Consider the following 20,403-nt stretch of genomic DNA (forward strand, 5'->3'; position numbering starts at 1 on the left):
AGCAAGTTATGAAGAAACGTAATATACAACCTTGAGTGTCAACTTTCTGATGAGCCAGGGCCTCTTTAATACTTTCAGGATCTTCCCCAGTCTGAACAAAATGATATATTCTATCTAGGTGTTCAGTCATTCCTGGAAATAACACTAGGTAATCTGCAACTTTTCGTAAGCGTAGCGATGCTAACAACATTCTATCGTCTTTACCTGGTACTGGATCATACCTGCAAATTGGAAGGGGTTCTTTAAGCATGTCTAAACGTGGTGTTTGGGGTGTACGTTGCTTCATTATGTCCCTAAGGTTTAATCTGTGTGTTGATGGCGGAGTCTGGAAACCTCCTGTCGCACCTCCTGAGACGGAGGCTTGAGCATTATGTGTCTGTGGAGTCGGTATCTGTACCTGAACTTGTCTCTTACTAGGATCAGGCGCAAACGGATTTAGTATATTCCTGCTAGATGTGGGAAGTGGTGGAGGTGGAGGAGCAGGTGGAGCAGATTGTCGAACGGGTGAACTTTGTTGCGGTAATGGCGGGGCATTGTCTTGGTGTGGGTTGCCACCTCCGTCACCGTCAGCAGGCGGTACGTGGGCACGTGGATTGGTGTAAGCGGGAGCTACATCGTCTAGATAGGAAGCAAGGAATATGTCCTTGGTGGTCCTGTGACTTACTTTAGTTGGAACCAATGGTGGCGGCAGATCTTTCGGTATTTCTTAAGTGGCTTTAGGCAAACCCTCGGCCACAAAGTACATGCCATTTGCAAGAGTGTTTCGCATGCGGTCTACTTGTTCTGCTTTTACTCGGATCCCTTCATTAACTAATTCGTTTTCTCGGACTTCATCCGACTCTTCTCTATGTTTATCTTCTTTTCGGAGTGCTTTTTCAGCACGTTTATGTGATTCTTTACGCCACAATTCTATGGCATCTTTCTGGGATTGTCTGGCTTTCTTTCTCCATAGCGCTTCTTCTACTTTCATGATGCACTCAGCATCCCACGTTTCTGTAACAGGCCACCTGTGTCTCTCTTCTAGGTGCTTGGTATAATCGGCCCATAAATGTAGGTACAGTATGGCATCTAAGCCATGCTTATGGTACATAAAATTTCCAGGAGTGTCCCTAGGGGGGACAGGAATTTCTTCCTCTAGTATCCCTTTCCTAGTTCCTATCTGTCTTAATTTATTGAAAAACGGCATCTTGTTACTTAGTACTGGATACTCGATACTTGTTACTTACTCTGAACACAGCTAGTTACACAAAAACACAGTAATGTACATCAAACAATCACTCATACCACGACATTAATCACATGAAAACATTTTGAACACATATGACTACCCTTGATACTAGATGTACTGCTAAACAGTACAGATACACTGTTGAGATCAGTGCAAGAACTTGAATGCCTGATGTACTGCTAAACAGTACAGATACACTGTCTAAAACAGTGCAGACCGTGTTTGTGTACCCAAACCCGTCTTTACCGGATACATAAATGCACCCGTCTAGATGCGTCCCCAGCAATGGTACTCACCGGGAAGCACGGAACAGAAGGCCTCGGAAAACTCGACTGGACTGGACCGGACTGGACTCGACTCGACTCGATACGTGAATACTTCGGAACTGGTGGGCCTCTTGACACCTCGGACCTTGCTTCTTTCGGCTAGGCTCTGGTCGGGATCCTCCGCACTCCTCACCGCCTCGTCTGGGTGCTGATCGCAGTCTCCGTCACCTCCGTAGGCCTGAGGGAGATACAGGAAATCCTGCAGGTACGCGTAACTGTCCGTCTTGACTTATGGCAAGGGGCAAAGGTTGCAACGCACCAACCGGCGCGTGAGGTGGGGGAGGGGTCCCTGTTCGGGCGCCAAAATAATGTGGTAAATATTTAATTACCGTCCTAATTTCTATGCAGGTAAGTACTAAAAATAAAATAACTCAATCGGAAGGAAAGACGCAGAGTCTGTGGTGTTAGAGTTCTTAGGGGTTTTATTCCTTAAAAAGGAATGGTTCTTGAACCGGATATCGGGTTCCTGACACCACTGGGGTTCAGGAAGGGATAGAGCAATGCTTTATTGATAATACATAACTTTTATACTCAAATCATATAATGGGAACCAATACAGTAGGCGTAACAGCTGAGAGAAACACGATAAGAGCACACACGTGTTAGCAATACGTAATCAGAAGGCGTGAACTAGGCGTGAACATAGAGGTATGTGCCAGAAACGTCACATGAAAGTGTCACAAGTGGGTGGATACATAGCAGAATCTTGCAATGTCAGCAGAAATCTGAGATCTGGATGCGCGCGCAGCTGCATGACGTGTGATTGACGTGAAGTTGGAGGGTGCAGGGGATTTGACATTTACACTAGAGGAAAAAGACAGAAGTCTGGTATGTCAGATCAACTTGTTCCTATATCATATCTGATATCTGATGTTTGGGAACCATATTATCTAGACGGAAAGGTCTCTTGGGCAGAGGCTATTCTATACTGACTGTGAGTGCGTGTATAAGCGTCTACGTGTCTGCATGAGATGCGAGGGGCATGGGCCTACCATGGTAACAGGAGCTATGAATTACTTGCACGGAGACAGTGAGGCCGGGCCCTTTGCTCTGCAGCTGGAAGGATGTTTACTTGAACTAGTAGCAGGGATGTGGAATTCCTATAGCCCGACTCCCAGGACATATTGTTTGGGGTCAAGGGCAACAAGTTTTAATGTGCATTTTGTCCTTGGGACAAGCAGGCCCAATCCCCTGCAGCACAAACCCTTTGGCTGCCAGTTTGCAGTACCACATTAAGGATCAGGGAAGCGCACTGCCTGCAGTTCAGTTAATATTTGTGTGCATATGTTAATGCTGTTCAAAATTGTATTCATGGTTCATTAATTGAGAGCCTTTATTATTAGGCTGAGCGCTCTCAGTAAATGTAAGTTCTGACTGCACTACTGACAGTAGTTCCAGTATAAAAATGTGGACACACGGTTTCAAAGTTTAGCAATATGAGGCTATGCATAATGCTCCCAGAAATCTCTCTGATTAGATGCAAATATTTGCAGAAGCTTGAAAGCAAGATTAATGATTCTTTGCTTTCAATATAAAATGTTCCTAAAAAATGAAAGTAGAAAAAACATTTTTTTGCTAAACTGCTGTAAAATTTCTTTGCAGCATCATTTAGTAAAATGTGTTGATGCATGCTAGTACTTTCCCAAAATATTCATATGAGAAAATCAGTGTAACCAGTTTTATTAAGATTTTGGGAAACATAAAAATAAACAAGCATTGGCAAAACCAGTAGGTCTGAAATGGTGGTCAGCTTTTTAATTTTGGCAATGCGTGACTTGTTTTGGCATGTTTTTTGTAAAACCTTATTGAAGTGAGAGCTGCCGGACCCTCACCATTATAACAAACATTGGCAAAAGCAACAATTGGTTTTGGTCTCAAAAAAGCACACACTGCCACATTAGTTACTGGCACTGAACAAAACTACTTTGTGTGCTGATATGCTCCTTGTGAAAGAGCAGAATGCGGTCACTCAACGTGAATCCATCCGATACAGAGAGAACATTTTAACAAACACAAAGGGTTCCAATTATTAAAGAAAACTTAAAAGCGCACCCTTGGTATATATACTTGCATTAAGGGCAGCTATATGACTTTCGTGAATTCACAAGAATGTACAGCAGTAGGGCAAGAAATAGTACTAGAAAATATTTGTCAACTGCATTTTAGCATGAGCAAATATGCATGTGTAGATTTGCTCATGCGAAAACCTGAGTGTTTGCAAGTTTATTTTCCCTCCAACCACTTTTTTCCCCAACTCTGGAAGAAGGTTTACGTCTGCCATTGTCAGGAGTAAATTTCCAACATTTCTCAGTTTTGGAAAAGATTAGAGAAGAGTTGTTGAAAACCCTTAAAACATGCAATTTAGTAGGTTTGCACAGACTCAAAAGGACATTCCAACCCTGGAACTATTCTTTACCCCCTACCTTCAGTCCCAGTATGTAGATCTGCGGAAACGTAGCAACATAAAGGGATTGCTAGTATTCAAACACTACTATGGTATGAGCCCTGGCATAATCAGAGAGGCTATATAAGAGCTCTTATATAATGAGATTGCTGCCATAATTTGTCGCCGCACAACATGGCACCAAAGGGACAAGTGGATTTTGTTACAGGACAAGTAGATTTATGAAGCAGCCTGCCCCATGGACAAGTAGATATTTTAATAAATTCCACACCCCTGACTAGTAGGCAGGAATGTATTTTTTGAGGAGCGGAGCAGATAATTCGAAGGTTGAATACAGTCTTGGCAGGCAACAGGCTGAGCTAAGCGCCGTTAGCCGCGCAGGGAGTAAGGTAGAGGTCACGGGTACAGAGGCAGGCCCAGGCTGAGGCATTCAGAGTCAGAAGGCAGGAAAAGGCTTGATGGCAGAATTCAGGGCCTACTTCGCCAGAGCTGAAAAACGTGTAAAATACACCACATAAAGACGTTGGCAAGGCATACTTAGGAACGGAATATTCAACCCGTTCAGGGTGGATCTGAAAGAGGACATGTTAACGGTGGACGCAAATGTATTTGCGTCTTCATAGCTGGCACAGGAGGGAAGTTACATGCACTTTAAGCTCGTACATGGAGACGGTGGGGTACACGTTAGGGAACATTTCTTGACCATAAAATTTATATTTCCTCACGCCCAGGATCTTCAAGTTGGGTTGGCCTAGGATGGAGGACAAAGTCCTTGCCCTGCTGAACCGCTCTTTAGAGGTGGGACTTGTCCCCTCCAATTTTAAAGCAGCACGGGTGGTCCCCCTTTTAAAGAAACCAGGTGCAGATTCTAAAAATCTTAAGAACTTTAGGCCCATCTCTCAGCTACCCTTTCTTGCTGAAATCCTGGAGCAACATGTTTAGCATTATCTCACACACTTTCTCGAAAGCAATCATCTTCTTGAGCTCAATTAGGCGGGTTTCAGAGCTCACCACAGCACGGAATTGGTGATGCTCTTCGTGCTGGATGACCTGAGACTTAAGGCTGACAAAAAAAACCCTTGTGCCCTGGTCCTCTTGGACTTATCCGCGGCGTTCGACACAGTGAATCACTGTCGACTCCTATCGTGGATTAAGGATCAAGTGATTCAGGGCACGGTCCTGGCCTGGTTGACCTCCTTTCTCAAGGATGCTCACAACGAGTTCAACTGACTGACCTAGTGTCAAAACCTGCCAAGTAGATGTGTGGCGTGCCCCAGGGTTCAGCTCTTTTGCCCCTGCTCTTTAATATATATCTACAACCTCTGATTGCAGCCCTGAATCAGATGGACTGCAGGGTTTACAATTATGCCGACGATACGCACATTTTTATCCAGATTGAACATTCATCCACGGCCTACCTGAGAATGCAAGACATTCTCAAGTTCACGATCAATTGGATGTCGGACAATTCTCTTAAAATAAACCCAGACAAAACGGAAGTCCTGGCAGTTACCACAGCAGCCAACCCGTGGAGTGATCTATTCTGGCCGGCCGAACTGGGGCCATTTCCAGAACCGGCAGTGGCAGTAAAGAGCTTGGGTATCAGAATTGATGCTCTGCTATCTATGACACAGCAGGTGTAGGCGGTGGTAGGCACCTGTGTTACCTTATTACGCCAGCTCAGGAAACTATCTTCACTGTTATTCTTTTCCACCCTCAGGCTGGCTGTCTCTGCCCTGATCCTGGCACGGCTGGATTACGGCAATTCCTTATATTATGGTCCACCAAATAACCTTCTGGCCAGACTTCGGGTGGTGATCAATGATGCGGCTAGGCTCATCTTCAACAAACCTAGGCGAACCAGGGCCACGCCCATACTTCAGGCCCTACATTGGGTGCCAATTGCTCAAAGAGCAGCTAAATTTAAGAGCCTCTGTATTGCACATAAAGCCGTCCATGGCTCAGCCCCTAGTTACATCAAGGACCGGCTTATTAAATACACGCCAAGTAGGACCCTTCGATCCATTGAAGCATGTAATTTGATGTGTCCTCGTTTCAATCTTGTATCCAAGGCTGGCAGAGCATTTTCAAGCACTGTCCCCCGAGCATGGAACCTTCTGCCAGCTAAACTTAGGAAAGAAACTAATCTTCTCCTCTTCAGGAAGAATCTGAAGACTGTGCTTTTCTTGGAGGCATGGGGACCCCTGTGAGCGGCTGGCTTAGTGTCCTTACTGGTGTTGTGTGTTCACTGATAGTGCTTAGATACCTCTGGGTGATAAAGCGCTCTACAAGCTTATACTAACATAACATAACATAACTACCACCCATAGTATGGCAATTGTTAATTTCTCCTGGGGAGGGGTAACTGGTCTCAAAAGAGTTGTTGTTAGTTCAGATCTCCCTGTAGAATGTCTGCTTGGCAATGACCTAGATTCTTCAGTCTGTTCTGAAGTGGAGTATCTGACTCATGCAGAGATGTTAGGTACATCAGCACATGTCCTTGCTATGACCAGGTCACAGGCCTAAAGGTGCAACACTGAACAGGCCCTGGATCCTGAAATAATGGACCAGTTGCCTACCAGGAGGAGAAGCAGTAGGGTTAAGGCAGTGCCTTCCCCCTTGCCTCAGAATGAGGATTAGCCTTCCAAGGAAGCTGATTGTGAGACCCAAGAAGGAACTGTCCCAGAAGAGCTTGAGCCTGATCAGGTTGAGTGTCTTGGGACAGGGGGACCTTCATGGGCAGATCTGAGGCAGGCACAGTTGGACTACCCTTCTCTTGAATCCCTCAGACAGCAAGCTGCTGCTGAGGCTGCTGGGAATGCTGCTGGTACCCATAGGGTGTATTGGGATTAAGGGCTCCTGTATTCAGAGGCTAGAGACCCCAAGCCTGGTGCTTCCAGGAGGTTGGTCATACCTTTGGCATTCAGGGGCTTCCTTCTCACCTTAGCCCATGATATTCCCCTAGCAGGACATCTTGGCCAGAACAAGACTTGGGACAGGCTTGTCCCTCACTTTCACTGGCCTCACATGTCAGAAGATTCCAAGGAGTTTTGTCGCTCCTTTGTCACCTGCCAAGCCAGTGGCAAATCAGGTGGCACCACAAAGGCCTCCCTAATACCACTACCTGTGGTGGGGGTTCCCTTTGAAAGAGTTGGGATAGACATTGTTGGACCAATGGATCCCCAAACAACACCTGGGCACAGGTTTATTCTGGTGGTAGTGGATCATACCACCAGATACCCAGAAGCTATTCCCCTAAGGACAACAACAGCACATGTTGTGGCAAGAGCCCTCCTGGGAGTTTTCCCAAAAGTGGGTTTTCCGAAAGAGGTTGTCTCAGACAGAGGTGCAAACTTTATGTCTGGATATTTGACTGTTATGTGGAAAGAGTGTGGAGTGAACTACACGTTCACCACACCCTACCATCCACAGTGCAATGGTCTAGTTGAAAGATTCAACAAGACCTTAAAGGGCATGATTAAGGGTTTACCTGAAAAGCTTAGGCAAAGATGGGACATCCTACTGCCCTGCCTTTTGTTTGCTTACAGAGAGGTCCCACAGAAAGGGGTTGGCTACAGCCCTTTTGAACTTCTGTTTGGGAACCCTGTAAGAGGACCCCTTTGTCTGGTGAAGGAAGGATGGGAGTTACCTCTCAAAGCTCCAAAACAAGACATTGTGGATTATGTACTTGGTCTCCGCTCCAGGATGGCTGAGTATATGAAAAAGGCATCCAAAAACCTTGAGGCTAGCCAGGAACTCCAAAAAGCCTGGCATGACCAAAAGGCTGTGCTGACTGTTTACCAGCCAGGACAGAAAGTGTGGGTGTTGGAGACAGTGGCCCCAGCAGCACTCGAAGACAAATGGTCTGGACCCCACACTACTGTTGAACAGAAGGGAGAGGTAACCTATTTGGTTGATCTTGGAACTCACAGGAGCCCCCACAGGGTGCTTCATTTCAACAGATTGAAACCATATGTTGACAGGGCAGACATGGGCTTGCTCATGGCTACAGATGAGGGACAGGATGGGGGAGAGTTACCCTCTCCTAGACCTGCTTTCTCAGAACCCTGATGATGGTTCAGTTGATGGTGTAGCCTTGGTAGGCAGCCTCACTGAGCAGCAGCAGAAGGACTGCAGACAAGTTCTACAGTCCTAAAGACAGCTGGTGCAACCATGAGGTGGACACTGGTGACAGTCTGCCTGTGAAGAGTAAAATCTACAGGCAACCAGATCATGTCAGGGACTGTATCAGGACAGAGGTTCAAAAGGTGTTGGAGTTTGGAGTCATCGTGCCCACAGAGAGTCCTTGGGCCAGTCCTGTAGTCCTAGTGCCTATTTACTTATTTTATTTATTTATTTTGTGAGTTTATACCGCGCTGGAATCTGACTCCCGAAGGAGTATCTCCCCGCCAAATGCCTTGTTGGGTAGACTACAGACAAAGAACAGTGTATTTAAGGCTATTAACATTGAAATAACAAGGTTTTCAATTTCTTCCTGAATGCTAAGTGATCACTGCATTGCACCAAGGGGAGTTTGTTCCAGAGTGCTGGACCAACAGAGGACAGGTCTCTACTACCTTGTCTGGACTTCTTTACAATGGGTGCCTGAAGAAGGAGCTGGTTGGAGGATCTGAGATTCCGGGAGGGATTATAGGGGATACATTTTTCGGCCAGGTAGGAAGGTCCTAAATCAGGCAGTCCTTTATGGACAGTACAACAGATCTTAAATTTGACCCTTTGGCAGATGGAAAGCCAATGTAGTTTTACTAATAAGGGTTTTGAAGGCGATCTCGGGGGAGCATTTAGGACCATTAGGTGTGAGGTTTAGGCATTAAGGAGGCCTAAACCTCACACCCAAGATGGTAAGAGGGAGATGAGGTTTTGCATGGATTACAGAGGCCTCAATGCTGTCACTAGGACAGATGCCCACCCAATACCAAGAGCAGACAAGCTCATTGACAGATTGGCCTCTGCCAAGTTTTTGAGTACATTTGACCTGACAGCTGGCTACTGGCAGATCAGACTAGCTGATGATGGAAAAGCCAAAACAGCATTTTCAACCCCATGAGGTCATTATCAATGTGTGGTAATGCCCTTTGGTCTGAAAAATGCACCTGCCACATTCCAAAGGTTGCTGAACCAAGTCCTCTCAGGTCTGGATGACTATTGTGCAGCTTATCTCGATGATATTGCTGGGCCCGATTCACAGAACTAACTTAAGACAAAATCTTAAACTTACTACCATTTTCGTATTCACAGAAGGCACTTACTCATTTTGGTATTCACAGAAAACGCATACTCATTTCAGTATTCACAGAAGTTAGGAGTCCTAACTTTAGAATTCCTAAATGCCGTCTGTGAATACTGAAAGTCTTAAAGTTAGGATTTTTCTCAGTTTAGTAGTAGTAAAGTTAGTACTCCTAACTTTAGGACTCCTAAATGCCTTCTGTGAATACCGAAAGTCTTAAAATTAGGATTTTCCTCAATTTAGTAGTAGTAAAGTTAGGACTCCTAACTTTAGGACTCCTAAATGCCTTCTGTGAATACCGAAAGTCTTAAAATTATGATTTTTCTCATTTTAGTAGTAGTAAAGTTGATAAAAAATCCTAATTTTAAGACTTTCGGTATTCACAGAAGGCATTAAGGAGTCCTAAAGCTAGGAGTCCTAACTTTACTACTACTAAATTGAGAAAAATCCTAATTTTAAGGCTTTCGGTATTCACAGAAGGCATTTGAGGATTCCTAACTTTACTACTACTAAATTTAGAAAAATCCTAATTTTAAGACTTTCGGTATTCACAGAAGGCATTTAGGAGTCCTAAAGTTAGGACTCATAACTTTAGGACTCCTAAATGCCTTCTGTGAATACCGAAAGTCTTAAAATTAGGATTTTCCTCAATTTAGTAGTAGTAAAGTTAGGACTCCTAACTTTAGGACTCCTAAATGCCTTCTGTGAATACCGAAAGTCTTAAAATTATGATTTTTCTCATTTTAGTAGTAGTAAAGTTGATAAAAAATCCTAATTTTAAGACTTTCGGTATTCACAGAAGGCATTAAGGAGTCCTAAAGCTAGGAGTCCTAACTTTACTACTACTAAATTGAGAAAAATCCTAATTTTAAGGCTTTCGGTATTCATAGAAGGCATTTGAGGATTCCTAACTTTACTACTACTAAATTTAGAAAAATCCTAATTTTAAGACTTTCGGTATTCACAGAAGGCATTTAGGAGTCCTAAAGTTAGGACTCCTAACTTCTGTGAATACCGAAATGAGTAAGTGCCTTCTGTGAATACCAAAATGATAGTAAGTTAAGGATTTTGTCTTAAGTTAGTTCTGTGAATCGGGCCCGCTGTCTTTAGCTCCACTTGGGAAGATCACCTGATCCACCTGAAGAATGTTTTTGGGCCCTGCAAAAGGCAGGCCTAACTATCAAGGCTACCAAGTGCCAGATAGGGCAGATCAAGGTTGTAATACCAGGGCCACCTTGTAGGTGGAGGTCAGGTTCAACCATTGGAGAGCAAGATCCAGACCTTAAAGGACTGGACTCCTCCCACCACCCAGACACAGGTCAGAGCTTTCTTGGGCCTGTCTGGGTACTACAGGAAGTTTGCTAAGAACTATGGGTCCATTGTGACTCCTCTTAATGACTTAACTTCAAAGAAAATGCCAAAGAAAGTACAGTGGACAGTAAGCTGTCAAAAGGCATTTGATGACCTGAAGCAGGCCATGTGCACTGCACCTATTCTGCAAAGTCCAGACTACTCCAAGGAATTCATTGTTCAAACAGATTCTTCTGAATTTGGGTGTGGGTGCTGTTCTTTCACAACTGAATAAAGATGGTCAAGACCAGCCAATAGCTTTTATTAGCAGAGGGCTGACCCCTAGAGAGAAACGTTGGCCTTCTATTGAGAGGGAGGCCTTTGCTATGGGTTGGGCCCTGAAGAAGCTGAGGCAATACTTGTTTGGTACTCACTTCAAGATTCAGACAGACCATAAGCCCCTCTTGTGGCTAAATCAGATGAAGGGTGAAAATCCCAAACTGCGTAGGTGGTCCATTTCCCTACAGGGGATGGACTTTACAGTGGAACATAGACCTGGGACTGACCATGCCAATGCAGATGGACTCTCCAGATATTTCCACTTAGAACATGAAGACTCAACGGGTCAAGGTTAGTTTAATCTCCCTATGTTTGTGGGGGGGGGGGTTGTTTAGGCGAGTAGGGTCTGCTTCCTATGGTCACCCCCACCTTTTGCTGTGATTCTCTGTTTTTTTTACTTTAGTGTCGCTGTGGGCCTGCTAAGCAGACCCACAGCCCAGCTGTTTTCTCTCTAAATTGATACCATATACTTTCGGTACATACCTGATTGGGTATTGGGTCACCTTTGTGAGCCCCTGTATAGTGTACCATAGGTACCCAGGGCATAGGTGCATCCAAGGCCTACCAGGGGCTGTAGCATATATTATGCCACCCCTGGCTGGCCCTCCAAACTGGCACCACAGGATGATCACTCAGCTTGGGTAAGGTGGTTTAATCACCCCTTACTTAGATATAGTATATCTATATCTACCTTATATATAGACACATAGTAAGCTATAAGTCACTCCTATGGCAGGCCTTAACAATCCTGGAGGCAGAGTGCTTGGTTTTATGTGATAAGGTGCCTTAGCATGAGCTGAGCCCCTCTGCAGCTTTCGGAACCATCTTCTTATAGCTGTCCTATGATATAGCCATACCATATACTCTTAAGTGCATTATAATCCTCACGGTTAATGCTAACTTTAGTTTGGCTTTATCAAAACATGTCGTGTAAGGTGTCAAACACTTTGAAATACTACCCCTCCCCCACCAGTTCTGGTGGGGCGGGTAGCATTCCACCCTTCTAGAGGGAAAAGACATGTATGTTCCTGCTTTACCCGGTTAAAGTTAAACAGAGCCCCAGCATCACAAAATGGAAGCTGCTGCCACAGACACAAGTCTGACCTCCTGCTGCTGGGGGGAACTCTAGCAAGGGAGGCCTGGACAATAGGGTTCCTGTCGAGGGAGATGCTAGCACCTCCCCAGACAGCCTGTAGTGTATTGGGGCAGGGTGGGTTGAATAGAAAGATGCTTTTCCAGACACTGCGTGGGGCACACTAGGTGCTCCATGCATAGCCCGGTTCAAACCAGTTGCTGGGGCACTCCAGCCCCGCTCTGGCGCAAAACTGTACAAAGGGAAAGGGGTGTAACCACCCCCTTCCCAGGTCCACCCATAGGAGGGACCTAGCATGTAATCCAGCCCATTTTTTTAGTATAAAGATAGGAGCTTTGTCCACAGACTTTAGATTATCCTGGAACGAAACTCTGATATGAAATTCTTGGACCTTCGACGTTCTATCCTGACTAGAAGACTGAAGACATCTCCCTTGTGGTCAAGGAGTGATCACTCTGTGCAAACAGGCACCACCAGTAACTTTTCAGTGTGCTTTGTCGATGCTCCCGCCGGAACCCGAAGACTCGGCAACACAGGAACTGGACTCTCAGACTTCTCTGACTCCGACCCACATCCACAGAAAAGCTGAGACCCGTGGCGGACACAAGAGATGTGGGACCGGACACCCTGGACATCCTGCATTTTACTAACAGTGCAACTACCGAGGCACCCTCGCAGTTGTGCATTGGGGTACGAGAAGCCCCAGACCAGAGCACCATTTGCACCGAAGCTCAGCCCTCCATACTCCACGAGTGCCGCGTGGGGCCCGCTCTTGCATTTCAGCTCAACACGGTTTTCTGGTTGCTAGCCTGCTGGCTAGTGAGCCCTCCGTAGATGAACCTTTGAAACTAAACTGCTCTCCTGGTTGCTCCAGGCTTGCTCCAGCTTCCCTGCAAAGGAGAAGCCCCTCAGACCTTGCTGGTCTGACCCGAAGCCAATCTTGACTTCCTGTGTGGATTGCGTTTGCCAAGGCTTGTTGGGTCCAATCCAGATTCTTACACCGCAGTCAACTAGATCCTTCATGGAACAGCTCGAATCCAGCTCCTGGTCGTTGTCGATGCCTCCTGGTCCTCGTGGCTGCAGAGATAAGCTTCACCTCTTCACCTGAGAAAATCGCGACATCGCCTGGTTCCTTCCTGGTTCCTTCCTGGTCACTGGCTAGTGACCCAGACTCTGTCCCCTCTGCTTTCAGGTTCTTCACTCCTTCGATCCACCCTTGGATCCACCCGGACACTCTTCCACTGGCCGCCTGCAGCACTTCTTTTGCAGATCTCCATTGAAAGCATCGACAAAACCAGACACGAAAAGACACCTTTGCACCCAGCTTCCCTGGGTGAGGTAACTTGAGTACTCCGGTGCTCCCATGGGTAGTGACTCTCCAAGTGTCCTAGTTTAAAGGAGTTTTATCATAGTCCATCCAGAAGTGCCCTTAAACAGTAACTTTGTAACTTCTTCGTTCTCCATTATAAGTCAATGGTAACTTGTGACTGTGTTTAGACACTGCACGCGTCTCCCGTGGGTCTCCTACTTCCTAACCTTTGGTTTTCTAGCGTAGCCCCAGCGATTCTCTAGGCCCTAGGGCTATTCACTATTTCTGAAGTGGTTCTTATACCACTTACTTAGTATATGGTTTGTGAGGCCCCTAGGGCAAAACTGTATTTGTGCAACCTATCGTATGCTAATTGAGTAACTTGTGATGTACTTCGATCTCTGACCTCATAAAGAGTTCAGAGCGGTTGTGTTAGAAATAAATACATATATATTTGATATATACCTTGTGAGTTGTCCTTTCATTTGGTATTCAGGGGATTATAATTGGTAAAACAGCTTGCTTCACATGCTTTCTGAGATCTTAGCCTAAGACTGCTGGTCCATACTACCACTAGGATAGCTTGTCTATAAGGTTGACTTTACAACCACCATCAATAAGGGTTGTTTAGACTGGTGCAAGGTGCCCACTAGAAAAGTGGACATCATATGCCAGGCTAACTTCTCACATTGGTGGCAGCGGTGGGATACTACCCCCACCACCGTGCAGGCTGCTACAGCTTTGCCGGACCCAGACAGGGACATCTTAAGGATTTTGGGGGCCCTGGGCCAAACAGATGCGCGCAGCTGACAGCGGTAGGATTTAGTGTTTCCTGCCCTGCTACTAGGTTTGTAATGCCTTTTAAATTGCATATGTGTGACTGATTTACTCTGTGCTTTTAAACAATTTCTCCTACTTACGCGCACTTTCACTTTACTTGATTCTGCTTGCCTACACCTCCTTAGTTGCTTTGATTTGCATCTCGCTTTTCCACCAGCCCAGATCTGCAGCATATACGCCGATTGTGCAGAGGGCTGGGGCTACTATCGGGCTCCTCAATTCCGCCTACCCAGTTTCCACTTCCTCAGCTGCGTTAACGATCCAGTTTGCATCATAGTCATTAGCCTTTATATTCCCGATACAAATGGACGCGTGCAGCGGATGCGCCAAAGGCAAGCCCGTCTGCACCCGAAGTCGTCCAGCGCCAACCATGCTGCCCAGTTCCCCTCCGGTGAGTTTCTTCCACTATATTACAATAGGGAAAAACTGCTTAACCTTAGGCTACCATTATGTCAGTGTACAGCGGCTAATCTAAGCTTAGAGGTGGACCTACGATGCAATAAGTGCAACTGGTCTCTCCTCCAGCCCAGGAATGTCACACCCAAGATCCTGCCTCACAACAATAAGTGTAAAAAAAGTATGAAAGCAAAGGACTTAAAGGCTACCCTTTTAAATTGTCGCTCTATGCAAAAGCATGAGCCACACGTTTATGGCCTACTTTCAGGGACATTTTAAGGATTCTGGGGGCCCTGGGCCAAAAATGTTGTGGGGGCCCCTGTTCAGAACAGCTTTGAATTCATGATCCAATTTGAGCCCCTGTTTCCCACGCAGTTTCCGCTTCCTCAGCTGTGCTAGCGATCCAGTTTGCATCATAGGCATTAGCCTATATATCCACGATGTAAATAGACGCGTGCAGGTAACATCGGTAGGATTTAGTATTTCCTGCCCTTCTACTAGGTTTTTAATACTTTTAAAATTGTATATGTGTGGCTATATTACTCTGTGCTTTTTAACAATTTCTCCTACTTACGCGCACTTGAACTTTACTTGATTCTGCTTGCCCACACCTCCTTAGCTGTTCCGATTTGCATCTTGCTTTTCCTCCAGTCCTTGTCCACCACGGCCGACACGCAGAGTGTGCGGAGGGCTGGGGCTACTATCGGGCTCCTCACTTCCACCCACGCAGTTTCTGCTTCCTCCGCTACTTTAGCAATTCAGTTTGCATCATAGGTATTAGCCCATATATTCCCCATGCAAACAGATGCGCGCAGCTGACAGCGGTAGGATTTAGTGTTTCCTGCCCTGCTGCTAGGTTTTTAATACCTTTTAAATTGCATATGTGTGGCTCAATTACTCTGTGCTTTTTAGCAATTTTTCCTACCTAGGCGTACTTGTACTTCACTTGATTCTGCTTGCCTACACCTCCTTAGTAGCTTTGATTTGCATCTCGCTTTTCCACCAGTCCTGGTCTGCCGGAGCTTATACTCCGATTGTGCGGAGGGCTTGGGCTACTATTGGGCTACTCACTTCCGCCCACGCAGTTTCCACTTCCTCAGCTGCATTAACAATCCAGTTTGCATCATAGTCATTATATTCCCAATACAAATGGACGCGTGCAGCGGGTGCGCCAAAGGCAAGCCTGTCTGCGCCTGGAGGCGTCCGGTGCCAGCCATGCTGCCCAGTTCCCCTCCGGTGAGTTTCTTACATTATATTACAATAGGAAAAAACTGCTTAGCCTTAGCGGGCTATCAATATGTCAGTGTACTGCGGCTGGTCCGAGCTTGGAGGTAGACTTTCGATGCAATACGTGCAACTGGTCTCTCCTCCAGCCCAGGAATCTCACAACCAAGATCCTCCCTCCCAACAATAAGTGTAAAAACAATAAGAAAACAAAGGACTTAAAGGCCACCCTTTAAATTGTTGCTCTATGCAAAAGCATGAACCACACATTCATGGCCTACTTTTAGACAAATAGCCTGATTTTTTATTTCTCACTCAGACCTGGCTGTCTGAAGCCTCCAATCCTACTATCACCTCGGCCATCCCTACAGCTTATAAAATCCTTAGGAGGGACCGACCGAGTGGGGGTTGGGAGGAGGGGGGTTTGCCATAATTTACAATAAAAAACTAGACTGCTCTCCCATCCCGATGGAAAACATCGAGGGAACAGAGTCCTTAAGCTTCCGCTGTTCCTTATCCCCCCATCATAGCATAGCTGTTTTTCTGATTTACAGACCTCCCAGAGCAATTGGACATTTTATTACTATGCTTAATACAGCCAACACCCCCTGGCCTTACAATACAACAACTGCCTTATTCTGGGAGATTTCAATACACATATGGACAATGGAAAAGACCCTCAAACAAATTCCTTGTTGGAGACGCTGCAGGCATGCAACATGTTTCCATCAATTTCTTCAGCCACTCATGAAAAGGGCCATACCCTAGACCACATCTTTCACTACCTTGACATATCAGTAAGCCTACATTTTCCCATTATCTGGTCTAACCACTTCCTATTAAAATGTGTCATTCACAACTCTGCCACAGCCCCTGGGCTAACGTAGGGCAGAGGGTCCCTAATTACAGGACGTTCCATAAAATATAGATCCCGATGTTAGCAGAGGCCCTCGGTCGTTCCTCACCGGAGCTGTGTGGCTGCCCCGACTCAGATTCTCTCTCAATAGATTCATGGCTCCGAACCAACATTGATGCAGCGGTACCAGTTGTTTCCCTCTGCTCAAAGAGGTCGCCCCCACCAGCTCCATAGTTTAACAATTCCCTCAGATCTAACAAAAGAAATTGTAGAAAAATTGAATGGAACTGGCGTAAATCCTATCTACCTGAGGACAGGAAGGTGTATAAAGACAATGAAAAAGCTCATTACATTCTTGTGACGGCAGCCAAGAAAAACTTCTTTCAAACCAAGATAGAAAATGCCCAAAATAAGACTAAGGCCATTTTTAGTATAGTTAAATCCTTTACCGCCCTGAAAGCCGGCAAAAAGGAAGGGCCATGCACAATAGAATGGTCTAAGCAAATAGCTCAATTCTTCTTAAAAAAGGTCTCTGTGATCTTACAAGCCTTTACTAACATCTCAGAGGAAGAACTGACCTTCTACCTTGGTTCTAATAGCATATTTCACTGCTTGGATCTTCCATCTTTACTAGCTTTCCCTAAGTTTCAGCTTGAAGAGTCACTGAAACCTTCTCCAAAGCATTAAGTCTGGCTCTCCTACTGACCCATGTCCAGCGAATATCCTGAACCTATTAGCTCCCACCATAAACCCCACGGTAAACCAGCTCTTTAATGCTTCCCTCCCCTCAGGCAACATGCCGAAATTATGAAAGAATGATAAGATTCTTCCACTGATAAAGAAGGGTAATGCCAAAGCAACGGACCCTGCCAACTACAGGGCGATCTCCCTTCTTCCAGCCCTCTCCAAAGTACTAGAGTAGCAGGTAAACAAGGCCCTCCTTCGTGAGCCCCAATCCAGTTTTAGGGCTAACACAGTACAGAGTCCGCTCTGCTGGAAGTGACTGAATGTCTCAAGGGTAAGCTGGACCAGGGAGGCAAGTCTGTTATGATACTTCTCAATCTGTTGGCGACCTTCGATATGGTCTCACATGAGAGGCTCCTAGAGAGACTTGTTAACATTGGCCTGGGGGGACCGCCTTAACATGAATTTAATCCTTCTTGGTAAATAGATCTCAGGACATCTGGCTCTCACCTTTCTCATCCCTGGTGCTGGCCATGTATGTAGGTGTCCCTCAGGGCTCCATTCTCAGTCCTACCCTTTATAATATATATCTATCCCCCTTGCATTTCTAGTAGAGGAAGAGGGCGCCAAAATTGTTTCCTATGCTGATGACACTCAGTTGATTTTTATGTGTGAAAAAGGAACCGACTTTGACAGGGCAATGATTAGGTCTGCCTCACAAAGGTTTTTAACTGGCTTAAGATCAATCAGCTGAAGTGCAATCCTAACAAAACTGACGTTGTTTTCTTTGGGAATCCAGAAACGCCTGACTGGAGCACTTGTTGGCCAAAAGATCTGCCGCCCCCGCCCGCGAAAAGGGAGAAAGACAAAAACGTAGGAATTGTCATAGACAAGACACTCTCGATGCGCTTTCAAATCAAAAATCTAACTGGCGTACTCCGGATGCTATAAAAATTCCTGCCACTGTTACCTCTTGAGAGCAGAAAGATCGTGGTGCAGGCTCAGGTTACATCAAAGCTTGACTATGTCAACAGCTTGTACCTCGGTCTTCCCAAATACCTTATCCAGCGCATACAAGTGGTAAAAAATGCGGAGGCCAGAGCCATCCTGAGACCTAAACCCAGATGTAGTATGACCCCAATTCTTAAGTCTCTACACTGGCTCTGCATAAAAGAACGGATTGACTCCAAAGCAATGACCATCATCTTTAAAGCTTTACCCGGCTTAGGAGCCGGCAACCTTAATAAGCGCGTTAATCGCTACACAACATCTAGATTCCTAAGATCTTCCAATGCTGAACCTGGCCATCGTGCCTAAAATATGCTGTTCCCGCACTGGAGGCAGATCCTTCGGCTTTCTAGGCGCAAAATTGTGGAATAGCCTCCCTGAGTCTCTGAGACTAACCACAGACCTACTCTCTTTCAGGAAGAATTTAAAAACCTGGCTTTTTAATAACTGATGGGTCTTTTATGCACGGTTTCCTCCTGCTGTCACGTGCCAGGACACTCTAGTCTGAGTAGCTGCGCACTTTATTAAATACACTGTTTCATTTTATTTGGTCCCTGGCAGTGCAAAGGAACACTCGTTCAAATTCTAAGGGCCTTATTTATGAGGCCTTGCTTCACTTTTATGCCGCTGGTGCATCACTTTTTGTGACACAATGGCAGCGTAAAAAATGTGCCATATTGCACCCAATTTACAAAGTGATGCATCTAGGCAGATGCGTCACTTTGTAAACCCCTGCACCACATTATACCTGCGCCAGGTATAATGAATGCAGGGTGGGTGTTGCCAGCAAAAAGCCTCGTAGAAGTGGTGCTTTGAAATCTATCAGAACTCATCGCGCCACTTCTACGACGCCATTGCATCAATATCTTACAACTGCCTCACAGCAGGTGTAACACTGATGCAGGCAAGCTCCATGTGAAAGGACACATTGCTGGAGTTGCGTCTATTTTCAGACACACCCCAGCAATGCATCACTTTTGTGCCTATAGATATGTCAGAAATACTGACGTATCTGTAACCCCTTGGGACATGATGCGTCATACAGTAAATAGGACGCATCCATCATGTCGCAAGGAGGGCGCACTAAGAAGTGACGTATCCCTGTTTTCACACAGCGATGCATCACTTCTCATAAATAAGGCCATAAATGTGTTTACATCTAATATTCAGGGTTAGTTATGTGTGTTTTCAATATTTTAACACAGCAGCAGTTCACCATTATTACTGCAAATATTCTCTGTGTCGCCCTCCCATTTCTTATATGTTATGCCTTGTTTTGATCTAAAAAACTTTTTTATGTATATTGCAGGAAACATAAACCCAACATTTCGCTGCAAAATAGCTGTAGTAGACTCTCACACATCAGGTACATAAAAAATGAATTAAAGGAAAACAGTATTTAAAACAATCTGTTTAAGCAATATTCAAGGTCATTAGGGCAAAACTCCGGAGAACTGAGCTGACTCTGGCAGGGGGCCCACTGAAAGGCTGGGGCCCTGGGCCAGAGCCCACTTTGCCCATGCATTAAAACGTCTCTGACCCTACCTGCTTCTGTTGTGCTTGCTGGCTGGAATCTACCAGCCTGCCAGCTGAGACACTGTTCTAACCTCCTAGGGTGACAGTCTTTGCTTTCAGGAGGCCCAGAACAAAACCCTGCCTGGGCAGAGGGTGTAAGAACCCCTCCCACTGGATGGCCTGTTGATTAGCCTCCTTAGGCTGGCGGGCTTCAAAGGAACTGCCGCCTTTGGAGTGCAAATCGGGCTCCCCTCACAAGGAGAATAAGCCACCTACCCTGTTCAGAGTCCACTTGGCACATTGACAGATGGGAATATTGGCTAGTCCAGTATGGTGCCACCCCCAGGATAGTACCACCACTAAGGTGGACCAATTGCGAGATGACACAAATTTTCAGAGGTAGCCATCTTTGTGATTTTAGGGTTGTGCCCACTTCCTACTAGATGTGGCCACTGGCTACTACTACCCTACACTCCCCTAAATCCCCTAAATTCAGTATTTAGGGGGATCCCTGGCACCAAAGAAACAAATCCTGATGACCTAAGAAGAGAGAGGACACCGAAGAGACACAAAAGCAGAGAAGACTGAAGACAGAAAATTACTTGGCCCAAATCCTGAAAGCCCGTCTGCAGCCCTCATGGAA

This window comes from Lissotriton vulgaris, chromosome 9 (genome assembly GCF_964263255.1).
Source record: "Lissotriton vulgaris chromosome 9, aLisVul1.2, whole genome shotgun sequence".
Lineage (NCBI taxonomy): Eukaryota > Metazoa > Chordata > Amphibia > Caudata > Salamandridae > Lissotriton > Lissotriton vulgaris.